This window comes from Leptodactylus fuscus, chromosome 6 (genome assembly GCF_031893055.1).
Source record: "Leptodactylus fuscus isolate aLepFus1 chromosome 6, aLepFus1.hap2, whole genome shotgun sequence".
In the NCBI taxonomy this organism is placed as follows: Eukaryota; Metazoa; Chordata; class Amphibia; order Anura; family Leptodactylidae; genus Leptodactylus; species Leptodactylus fuscus.
This window is the reverse complement of record NC_134270.1, coordinates 58,499,952-58,514,530: the sequence shown is the minus strand read 5'-3', so window position 1 is coordinate 58,514,530 and position 14,579 is coordinate 58,499,952. Positions and strand designations below refer to the sequence as shown.

At 42.0% G+C, this 14,579-nt stretch overlaps 2 protein-coding genes across 4 annotated transcripts in view; one reads left to right on the top strand and one right to left on the bottom strand.

Moving 5' to 3' along the window:
• Window positions 1-9,319, bottom strand: part of B3GAT1 (beta-1,3-glucuronyltransferase 1) — a 49,261-nt gene extending 39,942 nt beyond the window's left edge. For all 3 annotated transcript variants that reach the window (XM_075280047.1, XM_075280046.1, XM_075280048.1), the window contains exon 1: window positions 8,953-9,319. The gene's annotated coding sequence lies outside the window, so the exon portion shown is untranslated. The remainder of the gene's footprint in view (window positions 1-8,952) is intronic.
• Window positions 1-14,579, top strand: part of VPS26B (VPS26 retromer complex component B) — a 188,144-nt gene that overhangs the window by 148,507 nt on the left and 25,058 nt on the right. The gene's annotated exons all lie outside the window — the stretch shown is intronic.

Here is a 14,579-nt window from a genome sequence, read left to right as displayed (position 1 = left end):
CGTATGACACACAAGGTGCGGAAATGGTCCTCTGTTTGGCTGACACCACTGTGTCTCCATTGTTAGAAGGCAAGACAATGGCTTCTAAGTATCTAATGGTAATAGGGGAACAACAGGAGAAACACCAGAACACATTTCACATAGAAGTATTTCATGAAATGCCGGTTTGCATGGCGCTCATCTGTAACCCAGGACGGTGGCTTGGTGGTTAGCACTGTTGCCTTGTAGTGCCCCATGACAGTCACACTTGTTGCCTCTATGGTTCACCTCTCAGGTGATTTCTGTAGTACTAAGAAGCAATACAGGCTGTCCATATTCTATCAGAGTCCCAAAGGTAAGAGCCACTACGGTCCACAATGACACTGCCTATAGGTGGCGCAACCCATCTTTAACACAAACTGACTGATCTATAGATCTATATTGTCTCAACCTTCTCCTAAACAGTTTATAGTATTTTAGCATCATCACAAACTAGGCCTTATATTACCCACTTGCCCCCTTTCTCATTTCTTAGGCGAGTGTCAGACTTCACTGTACTTTTAGTATTATATTCCTGAATCTTGTGGCTTGGGATAAACTTTTTACAAATGTAAGAAGGTGCTGCTGTGTATGAAGCAGTGGAAATACATAGGAAAAAATATATTGGGTAATTCTGTGATCTAAGAGACTTCCTTGAATGGATCTTTCAGATTTCACTATGTAGTAAACATGTTTATTTTCCTGCCGCACACATGGCTTCCTCCTGCACTATTCATGCTGCCTGCATTCATCTTCCCTTCTGCGCTTTTAATGTCAGGCTTTCTTGAATCACCATTATAATTCCTGATGCATTACTCTCCGATAAGGCCAGAGACATAGAATCATGCATATCCCCAGCACTAAGCACTGCACCACTGATCTGTAAGGATTTCTATTTCTGGAACAAGTACATTACACGTAGGTGTCAAACACTAGAACGAGGCTTTCTGTCAATAAAGACATCTCAGCATAAGACTGCAGCTCAACTACACCTAGAGACGGGGAAAGCTGCAAAACTACCTGGGAGGAAAAACCTACAAGTGCTGCACCAGCATGGGCCGCACATCAGCCTGAACTAACAGCTCAGTTGTCTTGTGTACATATTACCAGCAGTTGGTCCATATTTGTATATTGCTGGAGAACAAGGGAGGATCATAAAAGCAGCGTAGATAATAAAACCGCACATAGAAACATCATTACACACATTACACAATAATCATACAGACATGCCACATACAGGGAAAACTCTATGTACAGTGGAAACATACACAACCCACGTCCAATAATGAGATGCTCCCCATATAGTCATAGCACACATTGCATATACAAAAGTGACGCACACGCCACATACAATAATAACACACATTACACATACAGTAATAACACACTGTACATATAATAACACACTGTACAAACAGTAATGACCCCTATTACCAATAAAGGCCTGAGCCGAATCGCCGACAATAACAACTGGGATGTAATGAACATCACTTTACTAAATATCTTGGATTAATGTTCTCGTCATATATAGTCATTGTTCAGTGATATACAAAGGAAGGATTCACAGACACAAACATATGTACAGACATTCTCACAAACACACATCAGCAATGACATTAAAACCACTGATCACCCGGGATAATGGCATATGTCGGGGGTCGCATATATAAGAGTACCCTTACATGGTGCATCCGGGTCATTAGGCACTAATGGCTTGTACACACCTGTACCCTCCATTGGAAGCAAATACAGATGAAGCCCTAGCAGTAATAACATGTCCTTACAAATTGCTGGGCTGCACCTATACTGATGCTACTGCTTTAAATGTTCAAGTGCGGCAACTATCCCACAGACCATGTAAGGGCACCATGAAGCAGCAAGCAGACAGGCTGTTCTTGAAGTTGACGTTTTAGAAGGAGGAAAAATGTGCAAACATAAGGATGTCAGCACCTTTGACAAAAGACGAATTGTAATGGCTAGACGTCTGTCAGAGCATTTCCAAAATGTCATGTCTTGTGGAGTGGTTTTAGTGGTGAGTACAAAAAGAAGCGGTCCAAGGAAGGAAAACCAATAAATCAGTGATAGGGTCATGGATGCCCAGGGCTCAATGGGGAGTGAATGCTAGCCTATGCCCCTATGCAAAAAAAAAATGCTGCTGTGGTGGAGTTTGATGAAAATGTTAATGCTGCCTATAGGGACAGGTATCAGAATACAAAGTACATTGTAGTATGATGCACAAGTGACTGCATAGTCGCAGACAGGTCAGGGTGCCACTATTGACCCCTGCCAAAAGTGCCTACACTGGCCATATGGCGTGAGAACTCGACCATGTAGCAATATAAAAGAGGCCTGGTCTGATAAATTCCATTCTCCTTTTGTTACAAGCCACTGTTCTTCTGCTCTTTCATCATCTTCTGTCTATTAGTCTTTTTGGGGATGTTGCTATCTCACCGTCTTGCAGCCGATCCCTTAGTGTGAGACAGTCGATCCCTCTGCTACGGTCCAGACTTCTTTAGAGAGGAGTTCCTGAATGGCTGACCCCTCTTTAAATATTCCAGCATTTTAGAAAAACACATCCACACCACCATTGCCTGTTATAGGGTAAGCTATGTGTGTTTTATTCCGGTTCTCCTTCTATAGTTTTAGTATCTTGTACTTTCTTGCCTAGTTTGCTTCTTATTAGTTCTGTTCTTTTGGTTTATTGTAGTCCAGTCCTTGCTCCTGAGCCTTGTAGGCCATTGTCTGTTCACTCTCTGTCTTGCCTTACCTCTTAGTCTAGCTCTGTTCAGTCTGGGTTTATTGTCTCTTGATCCAAGTATTCTCCAATTGAAGATAGGGATAGGATTAGTATTGTAGATTAGTTATAGGGATATCACTAGGGATAGCGAAAGGCAGTGTTTGGCGTTAGGGCCAATGTATGAGGTCATACATAGGGAAAGGCTCAGAGCACGTGTCTGTCATCTGTCATGTATAGTATGTATACTACTATTCCTTTGAGTGATCTCCATTTATCATCACCATAAGGTTATTCTAATCTATGGTGACTTCCAGTCTTCTTGGACTTTCTGTTGCGTGCTTTGTTGATACATGATTCATGTTATTGCCTTTGTCCAGCTGTTACACAATTTGGTCCTATTTGTAAATCCTGGGAGTATCCTAGTGCTGGGAGAAACTGTTATTACCCAGGAAAGGTGAACACTATAGGTGCAGTCCAGGTCTGATGTCATTATGAACTTGCTTATCTGGAGAAGAAATGGCACCAGGTTATAGTATTTGTGGAAGTCAAGTTGGCAGAGTCATTGTGCCCTGTGCAATGTTCTGCAAGTGAACGTTGGCTCCTGCCAGTCATGGACTTTTACACGTAACATCTACCTAAACATTACTGCAGACAAAGAACACCCCTTGATGACATAGGTATTTCCTAGTGATGGTGGTGCCTTTGTCAGGATGATATTGTATCTTACTACACTTAGAAAAAATTGCTCAGGAAGTGTTTTATGAACCTGACAAAAAGTTCAGACTGTTGGTTTAGCCACCAAATTCCCAAGATATCAACCTGCTCTAGAACAAGATGGTACTGGAAAAACAACTCCACACCATGGAGACTCCAACACATAGACTGCCAAGAAGCATACACATACAAGTAGACACACACATGTACATACACACATGTACATACAAATACTTATACACACACATGTAGATAACCTTGAATACTATGTAGGTATGTCCAGCATAGATCATCTTTCAGAAGTCCTATGCTTGTGAATGACTACACCCCAGTCAGACGCTGTATACAGCAGGGAGAAGTCTTGCCCACTGCCTGCTTTTCTTGGATCATGGTCACCAGTCTTAAATGCTCAGCACTGCTGGAGGTGACTGAACCCATTATGTTCCCTTCTGTATGGGTACATATTGCTGGTATACTATTCAGAATATTGTCTTACAAGGAATGTGCCTTTAGTACAGACATACATGTATACATATTACAGTTCTTTTCTTGGAAATGTCAAAGAATTTCCATGGCTCCTGTCTATGCAAGAATATCAATGACTGGAAATAAGTTCTGACCTCCAATCCTACAAGGCAGTGGAATGAATCACAGTGTCATCCCCGGAGTTGTGTGCACTAGACTAAGCTTTCCAAAGACTCTGATAGAAATTGCATTACTAAGATCATATTAGCAAACTGATATAACCCAAGTTTCTCCAGTGATTGAGATTAATTATTGCTGCATTGCTTATGGACAGGTAATAATGGATCGCAACAGAATCCAGCTAGTAATGATCAGCAATTCAATGCCAATGTTTTACCAGCCTCATCTCCACATTACCAATCAATAGATGTTATACCAGCTGGCAAGACAAGACAGATACATTTTCATAAAGAAGATTTTCCAATTATGAAGTAGTCTATGTTTTATCCCAAAGCTGACTATAATATTTCTTTCCAAGACACATCTTGTAGACATACTGTGGCATAAAAAAGTATTTTGTCTTTCCATGGATCCACCATTTTTCTATATTTGTCAGGCTTTCTGATTTTTAGAACAAAATGGGTACAAATACTAAGAAAGCACATGACACTCTCTCAGTGGCAGTCGGATATCCTGCTGTCTTACCACCTGTCTGAAAAAGTAATGGCCCCCTTGGAATTAATAACTAGTTCAGCAGCAATAAATAATGCTTGCAAACAGATGTTTCTTATAGTTTGATATTAGTCTTTCATGTCATGATAAGGAATTTTAACATACTCGCCTATGCAAGACTACTTCAATACAGGTACATAGCAAATACCATTGCAAGTAACTAAGATTGGGGAGTAGGCTAAAGGGAAACCTGGCACCATAATGGAGACCCATTTATGTACAACAGTACATAGGCTAACCATAAGTAAGAGTAGGCCATCCACCCTCATACTACCACCATGTAAGACTGTTGTCTATGATTATCTTATTGTTATTCCAGACATTAATAGCGTTCATCAGACCATGGAACATCATCTCAATAACTCAGAGATCCCCCAGGTGATGCGGTAAAGTTCTTTCTAAACAGATTTTCCATGTTACTCTCCAATGAGTCATCATATACTTGCTCACTTTCTTGAGAGTTATGAGTCTGACCCATAGGCTATGGAGGCCTGCCGTTATGTAGATGTTCTTTTTGGATGATCTCTGACTTCCTGCATACGTTGGCTTTGCACCCTTGATGTAATGTGAACAGGTCAGACTCCAAGGTTTCTTCATTCTGTCTTACTTCCGTGGTTTGACGGCACCAAGTGCCTGAAGATCAGCTTTGTTACCCTTTCCAGATTGATATATTGCAACAATGCTATTGCTTTTATCTTCTGGATATGGTGAATATTCTATTTTCAAGGTAAAGTTTAGTACATAGCAAGAAAAATGTGAAAGTGTGATATGAATCTGTAGGAGGTATCTGATAGCAGTGATAGCTGCTTAAGGTGGCATACACCAGATATTAGTTTATTTTTATCATAGGTGTTTCGGATGTTTGATAACTATAGGAGCAGTAATATCTATACTAAGTTATTATTCAGAGACAATACAATGTGACCGTCAGACAATAACAGGAGGCATGGAGGGGTGCAAACAAATTTCACCGCTCTGTATTTCCGTATGGCATCCTCTTGAAACATTTTAGTTGCTGGATTTTATTATAGTTATCTCCTGCATATTATTCCTAATGGATGGAGCACCTCTTTTTCTTTAAATAATGTATAACGCAAGAATGGGAACATCAGAAGGGTCACCACCCTCGAAGAAATGGCTTGTTTCTTGCTGCCTCATTAGGAGCATTTAGAGGAAATTGCAGCTAAATCAAAAGACTGCCTTGTAAAATGAGCAGAAAGTAACACGGCACATGGTGATCCATAACAATGGGGCTGCTAAACAGGTTCTTCATTTGTTTTTTATATAACATAGGGAAGCCAGTTATGGAATTGTTAAGATTTTGGAATTTGACAAAGAAATACATAGAGATAATAGTGGTAAGGGTCAGGACAAGGTTTGACACTCCATCCTCTAGATCCATTAGAAAAGCATAACTCAAGCGTAATGAAATGTTATAGGAACCCATGGTTGGTTAGTTATTCCACCAGTGACACCTCTACAACTAATGGTGGAACAACATGGTTGTGTCATCACATATCAAAATGAGTATGGTCAACATTGCAAATATTCCAGAGAACGTGACTAAGAATTCGATCATGTAGAAACAAGAACAACCATCCAGAGCTCTGCCTTTTGGCTAGCAAAACATCTACATGGATTTAAGCAGCCGTATGAGAGATATTCTTTGACTCGTGATGGCTCTAAGCCGAGGCCAAGAAGATGCATCTTCACTAGTTAAAAACCTGCCACCCAGCAATGGTTATTAGGATAAAATATGTCACCTGCTGCTTCCTTGTCCATCATGGCCCTGGGCTGTGCCAAGTGTTTTCTTTAACACCCTAACAGCTTTCTCCAAATCTAATAAAAGTTGATTTATAAGCATCTTAAACTAGATGAAACATCAAACTATCAAGACAATGGATGTGCCCAAGTCCATCTCTCTACTCAGAGATACTAGAACGGAATTGAACGATGAGATGTAATGTTTCGTGATCGCTGACATAATACCACCACAGTGAAGGTCAACGTGGACCACAAGTTCTGCCCTAGACTATCTTGTCTAAGTCAAGAGCAGGAAATATGAACCGGCAGATCAAAAAAGCCAAGGATACAAATATTAGCTTGTAAAACGTACGTGATTTTCATAAGATACCTGCTTGGTGTATACAGATTTCACGGCTGTTCTTCTCATGCCTTTATTTGTACTCCCAGCTGATAATGCAGGACACTGCTTCTTTATGGTATAGCATCTTAGCACTTATTTCCTCTCCCGGTCTATCTTATTACAGTGCCCTGCACCTCCATTGTGTTATATAACTGCAGCTCTCTGTTCTCATCACCAAATCATTACTGTGAACAGCAGAAGCCAGTGTCGCACTGGGCCCCAGTGTAACACCCAGGATAAATTGTGCGCATTTAACACATTACCAAGAACGGCAGGCTGAAAAACGAGACGATAAGCTGGACTGTACAGCACAGAACTCTATTGACCAAATCAACACTGTGACACGGCCTCTAACACGCCAGTACTTTGCAGCACGCAATCGATGCAAGGGGGTGTTTGCACCGAAATAATAAAGCATAGACATACAGAAAGCAAACTTGTATCCATCTAGTGCTGAATTAGAATGAACTAAATGCAATATTTATCAGGAAAGTAACATGTCTGTAGATGAGGCAAAGACACTATGACATGGCAAGTCACTTGCAGAGATAGAATTAACCCATACAAACCCTAGAGCACTAGGTTTATATTCCACTATACAATAAGTCATTTCTGTAACAATTCCACTACTGTCACTGAAGGGCACTAGAAGGCTTTTATCAGAGGCTCAAGAGGACAAGTCAAAAAGAAAAAGTGCCCTCTGATCCTGGAGAGGTAAGCCAAACACGGCAGTACATTTTCTATACTTATACATACACCTTGGTTCAGAATTGATCATATGCAGCAATATAATAGTCAATATTAACTTCCCACTGTTGGCCCATCTGTGCAATAATTTGTGGCCTGGCGCAAAACATTCCCCCTGGCCTCTTACTGACCCTCCCCTTCCAATAGTGTTCTATACATCCAGTACCTAAATGAACACAGAACAGCCCCCTGACAAAGGACACAGCAACATGATGCAATTTTGATAAAAGTTTTTTCCATGTGCGATGCAGCAAGTGTAATCTGGATTGTCAGTTCCATTGCTGTTCGCCCCTGCAGTTATTGGCTCCTACTATTCTACTTTGTCATTGTATTCACTTTATATCAGTTTGAGGAAATCTGTTCACCATTTTTCCCTTCCTTTGACACTTTCTTGTATTAAAGACACACATTGCTCTACATCAAGAATCACCGAACTGTATCTAAGGTAGAATATCTAAAGCTTCCAGTGTGAACAGTGGTATCTCCAATCCTGGCTCAGTATTCATTCTTTGTGCTTGCATTACATTTTGTAAACCTCCTTAGACATACGTCCACCAAACTCCATCTTAAGGGTTGAGGTATAAAGACCTATTGGCCTCACATATAGCTATATCCATCCACCCCGCAGTGACATGTAATTCTCAATTCTAACTCTCTGTAATATCAGCCACAGATGCACGGTACAAGCCAGGGGGCCAGATATCGGATATAACTCTGCATTCAAGATGTGACCTCCCAGGACTTATTCTTCATGGGCTGTAAATTGTCACAATTGGCAATAAAGTGTGCGACTGCTGCACAAAGTCTTGGATGAAGCTTACGTTTAGCACAATGAGGTTTCCAAGGCCCCCTCTGCAGATAAAGTCTTCAGGCTTAGTCTATGTATGCAGCAGATAGAATATATTAGAGACTCCCTCTCACTAGGTAGACACCATGAAACTGGGTAGAACCTAATATTATTCTGCTAGTGGTCTAGACCTGTTGGATGAGATATCGTCAAAAATTAATACCATCCACTCCTTACATCCTACACTTCCTCTACCCTCATTGTACATTTAGCCATAAACCCCTCCAATCATCCGAACAGTCTGAAAACTGTCCCATATTGAGTAAGAAGGGTTAATACTGCCATATACATGCACGATTCCTATAAACAAGAGTGGCAGATGGATGCAGTCGCTAAGTGACTTGTTTCGCAGCCTGGGGCTCATGCCTACAATCAACTGATGCCAAACTAAATGTAAAGTTATGGGGGAGGAAAGATTTGTATCTGCCACCTAATATACCAGGACTGGCAGTGTGCTGCAGGTGAAGAGCAAGCACAAGCACTGAGCAAGCATTACAGACACCACAGAGTATTTGCTAGTAGAAGGATGAAGTGAATGGACCATACCTCATTGTGGATAGAAGAGCTGCTTCATTCTCTACACTGATCTCTGACTCTCATTCATTCCTTAATCCTTCCTGCTCTGGGAACAGAGAGACATTGACGTCTGCTCAGAGCATCCTTTGTGTGGACTGCAGAGCTGCTCACAGGGATCCTGGGGCTCAGGGCACAAGATCCTCGATCAGATCACACGGGGGTCTTGACAGGCTCCTAGAGATTGCAGAGCAGTGGTCGCAGATGTCCCCCCTCCTGCCTGGCTGTCACTGATGTGCTGCATGGAGCTGTAGATGGCAATGGCATCCAAGACCCAGACAAAGCCCCGGCTCCTTACATGCAGCAGAGACCGAGCAGCTCGCACAGAGACACAGCCAACTGCACAGTACTCGGTCTCTACCAAGCAGCCTGCATTGTGGGGGGAAGCAGCGGGGAGAACAATACACTTGGTACAAGCTGCAACGCCTCTTGGAATCCAAAATCCATTTCCTTTCATAGAGCAGGTGGTGTAGGGGGCAGGCGGCCCTCGCTGGCTTACATGGGAGCTCCCCTCGGGCCCACCCCACAAGTTCACTGTCAGTCAAGTTGCAATAGAGAAGATAAACATTGAGAGTCCTCAGTTATTGATCCCTATTAATCCTGTGTCCTATTGTGTATAAATGTGTGACTCTTCAGATATTGTTATACCAGGCCTAATAGGGAGGCAGAATAGTCTGCAGAGCTTACTATCCTGTTATACCAGGCCTAATAAGGAGGCAGAATAGTCTGCAGAGCTTACTATTGTGTTATACCAGGCCCAATAAGAAGGCAGAATAGTCTGCAGAGCTTACTATTGTGTTATACCAGGCCTAATAGGGAGGCAGAATAGTCTGCAGAGCTTACTATTGTGTTATACCAGGCCTAATAAGGAGGCAGAATAGTCTGCAGAGCTTACTATTGTGTTATACCAGGCCTAATAAGGAGGCAGAATAGTCTGCAGAGCTTAGTATCGTGTTATACCAGGTCTAATAAGGAGGCAGAATAGTCTGCAGAGCTTAGTATCGTGTTATACCAGGTCTAATAAGGAGGCAGAATAGTCTGCAGAGCTTAGTATCGTGTTATACCAGGTCTAATAAGGAGGCAGAATAGTCTGCAGAGCTTACTATTGTGTTATACCAGGCCTAATAAGGAGGCAGAATAGTCTGCAGAACATAGTATCGTGTTATACCAGGTCTAATAAGGAGGCAGAATAGTCTGCAGAGCTTAGTATCGTGTTATACCAGGTCTAATAAGGAGGCAGAATAGTCTGCAGAGCTTACTATTGTGTTATACCAGGCCTAATAAGGAGGCAGAATAGTCTGCAGAACATAGTATCGTGTTATACCAGGTCTAATAAGGAGGCAGAATAGTCTGCAGAGCTTAGTATCGTGTTATACCAGGTCTAATAAGGAGGCAGAATAGTCTGCAGAGCTTACTATTGTGTTATACCAGGCCTAATAAGGAGGCAGAATAGTCTGCAGAGCTTACTATCGTGTTATACCAGGTCTAATAAGGAGGCAGAATAGTCTGCAGAGCTTAGTATCGTGTTATACCAGGTCTAATAAGGAGGCAGAATAGTCTGCAGAGCTTACTATTGTGTTATACCAGGCCTAATAAGGAGGCAGAATAGTCTGCAGAACATAGTATCGTGTTATACCAGGTCTAATAAGGAGGCAGAATAGTCTGCAGAGCTTAGTATCGTGTTATACCAGGTCTAATAAGGAGGCAGAATAGTCTGCAGAGCTTACTATTGTGTTATACCAGGCCTAATAAGGAGGCAGAATAGTCTGCAGAGCTTACTATCGTGTTATACCAGGTCTAATAAGGAGGCAGAATAGTCTGCAGAGCTTAGTATCGTGTTATACCAGGTCTAATAAAGAGGTAGAATAGTCTGCAGAGCTTACTATTGTGTTATACCAGGCCTAATAAGGAGTCAGAATAGTCTGCAGAGCTTACTATTGTGTTATACCAGGTCTAATAAGGAGGGAGAATAGTCTGCAGAGCTTACTATTGTGTTATACCAGGTCTAATAAGGAGGCAGAATAGTCTGCAGACCTTACCATCCTGTTATACCAGGCCTAATAGGGAGGCAGAATAGTCTGCAGAGCTTACTATTGTGTTATACCAGGCCCAATAAGAAGGCAGACTAGTCTGCAGAGCTTACTATTGTGTTATACCAGGCCTAATAAGAAGGCAGAATAGTCTGCAGAGCTTACTATTGTGTTATACCAGGTCTAATAAAGAGGTAGAATAGTCTGCAGAGCTTACTATTGTGTTATACCAGGTCTAATAAGGAGGCAGAATAGTCTGCAGACCTTACCATCCTGTTATACCAGGCCTAATAGGGAGGCAGAATAGTCTGCAGAGCTTACTATTGTGTTATACCAGGCCCAATAAGAAGGCAGAATAGTCTGCAGAGCTTACTATTGTGTTATACCAGGCCTAATAAGAAGGCAGAATAGTCTGCAGAGCTTACTATTGTGTTATACCAGGTCTAATAAGGAAGGAGAATAGTCTGCAGAGCTTACTATTGTGTTATACCAGGTCTAATAAGGAGGCAGAATAGTCTGCAGACCTTACCATCCTGTTATACCAGGCCTAATAGGGAGGCAGAATAGTCTGCAGAGCTTACTATTGTGTTATACCAGGCCCAATAAGAAGGCAGAATAGTCTGCAGAGCTTACTATTGTGTTATACCAGGCCTAATAAGAAGGCAGAATAGTCTGCAGAGCTTACTATTGTGTTATACCAGGCCCAATAAGAAGGCGGAATAGTCTGCAGAGCTTACTATCGTGTTATACCAGGTCTAATAAGGAGGCAGAGTAGTCTGCAGCGCTTACTATCATGTTATGACAAGGCCTAATAAGGAGGGAGAGTAGTCTGCAGAGCTTACTATCATGTTATACCAGGTCTAATAAGGAGGCAGACTAGTCTGCAGAGCTTACTATCGTGTTATACCAGGTCTAATAAGGAGGCAGAGTAGTCTGCAGTGCTTACTATCATGTTATGACAAGGCCTAATAAGGAGGGAGAATAGTCTGCAGAGCTTATTATCATGTTATACCAGGTCTAATAAGGAGGCAGACTAGTCTGCAGTGCTTACAATCCTGTTATACCAGGCCCAATAAGGAGGCAGAATAGTCTGCAAAGCTTACTATTGTGTTATACCAGGCCTAATAAGGAAGCAGAGTAGTCTGCAGAGCTTACTATTGTGTTATACCAGGCCAATAAGAAGGCAGAATAGTCTGCAGAGCTTACTATTGTGTAATATCAGGCCTAATAAGGAGGCACAGTAGTCTGCGGAGCTTAGTATTTGTAGGTGACAACTACTGAGGCGCTTATGTTTTATCTTCTCAGACTGCAGAGCTATAGTAAAGCATTACATTATGTAATATATAGTCATTAGAGATGAGCGAACAGCGTTCAATCGAGTACATGTTCGATTCCAGTCGAACACCAGGTGGCAAACTCACTAAAAATTCCCTGTCAGCTTGCGATATGCGCAAGCTGACTTTTTCCCATAGGAATGCATTGACCAGCGTTGATTGACCGAATGCCATACAGAGTACAGCATTTGGCCAATGAACGCTGGTTCTGCCTGAGTCTCGTCTGTGAGGAGGCGGAGTCTAAGATCGGACCAGAATGGAGACTGCTGTGGACCGATCTTAGACTCCGCCGCAGCGGCATTTGGGTGAGATCTGTTTCCATTTCACAGGCCAGTAATTTCACATTCATTAGTCACATGGTCTGTTTGCAGCTCAGCCCCATTCAAGTGAATGGGGCTGAACTGCTAAACTAAGCCGAGCCTCTATGGAATGCACAGTGCTGTGCTTGATATTTAGAGCAGAGGCCACAGCACTTACTGAATGATGCATTCTGTTCAAAGTACAAAGCAAATCACGATAGGATCACACTAACGTTTGAACCTCTCTGTCCAAGATTATGCTTAAAATCGCCAAAGATACAAGTCCTGCAAGGAGGACTTTTCCTTCCACCACTTTCAGAGGAAACCTGGCGGATCCCATTATAGTCTAAGCGGTCTGCAGGTTTCTGTGTGTAACTGCTTTTTAAGCAAATAGGGTTTCTGTCTTTTGGGTTCCCAAGTGGAGAATCTACTGTCAGTGAGGCTTCCAGGTCTTGGACCCCACCAATAAGATATTGATGATCTAGCCTAGTAATGAAAGAATAGGATGGCTGTCACCAACAGATGTATGGAATTAATAATCCTACCGGGGTATTTCAGTCTTTTTTGCTGTAAAAAAGCCTGAAATACAAAAGCAAAGAAAATAGGTGTGTAAAGAGATAGACAGGCTGAGTCAATAGTATACAAAAGAATAATGTGTGTTCTACACTGTCTACCAATAAGTATTTATACACCAGTGGTAGAATAGAAAAACAACATTTATTCATGTACAATAGTAGGTAGAACCCAGCAGATGCTTCCTTACGGATGATATTGATCGACACAATACTCCCGGATGCCTGTTGAAACTCCTGGTGTATGTGAGCCATCGGTTGGGTGCAGTTTCTCTGGCCAGCACCCGTCAGTCTCTATCTCCCAGTTTCGGGGATCTGCCAACTCAGGGCACATTCCAACAATCACCTTCCACTTCATAATCACATAGGCCACTGTCAATTTTGGGTAATTCAGTTCATTTATTGTGTCCCTTAAGGATTGGCCGTTTCTGTGGTACCCGACAATTACCTCTTTCTCGAAATTGGACAACTCTGCACTTCGTGGCATCTTGCATGTGACTAATTCCGGAAGGTGTGACGTACATCACGACCGCAGATGTAGCTTCATTTGCTCGGGTGTCCAAATACTTATTGGTAGACAGTGTATATAGATTCCATGTAGTCAAAGCCATCACATCACATACAAACATAACTAATAACAATTGAGATGGTACTAGAAGGAATTATTAGAGGTAGGGGCCAGTCCAATAATCCCTTTCATGTCAAACCATAGCACATGCTTGTGTTGTAGCATCCAACATCCAAGGTGGTTCATAACGTTTTATTTTGATAGTGTTAGACATTATTTTCTAGGAAATCTCCAGTGGTCCTTTGGCTGTATCCACAGTGGGGAAGTAGCACATGTAACCAGGCAATGTATTTCATCCTTTTCCTGCCCCAGATTATCAGATGTGACAATAATGACTGAAGCAGCTTTAATTGACCAGGATCTGGCAAACCAAGCAATCTGTAATGATTTTAGGTTTGAAAAGCACTTAGCTGTGAAATGTCAGGTGGCCCTACAGTAAATCACTCATTTAAAGCAGTTAAGTAAGTAGTGCATTGTATGCTCGATAACCTCCACTGCGCCGCTACAAACACCAACCATGAATCATTCCTTATTGTGTGTTCCTTATTGCCTGTCTTCTTCTGCCATCACTGGGAAATATATCTTATATTTCCAGATTTATCCTTACCAAAATCTAAACCACTTACGTGCTCTTACAAACAGCGGCATAGAGAACATACGTTTTTGTAGCCAAGTGCAAATTTATTGTAAAGAAAACCAACATTTAGCTTGCCTGCCAGAGCAACCATTTTCAGCTGTAGTCACCACCCTACGCCACCCTCTAACATAAAGATTCATAGGTGCCAACATGCAGTGAC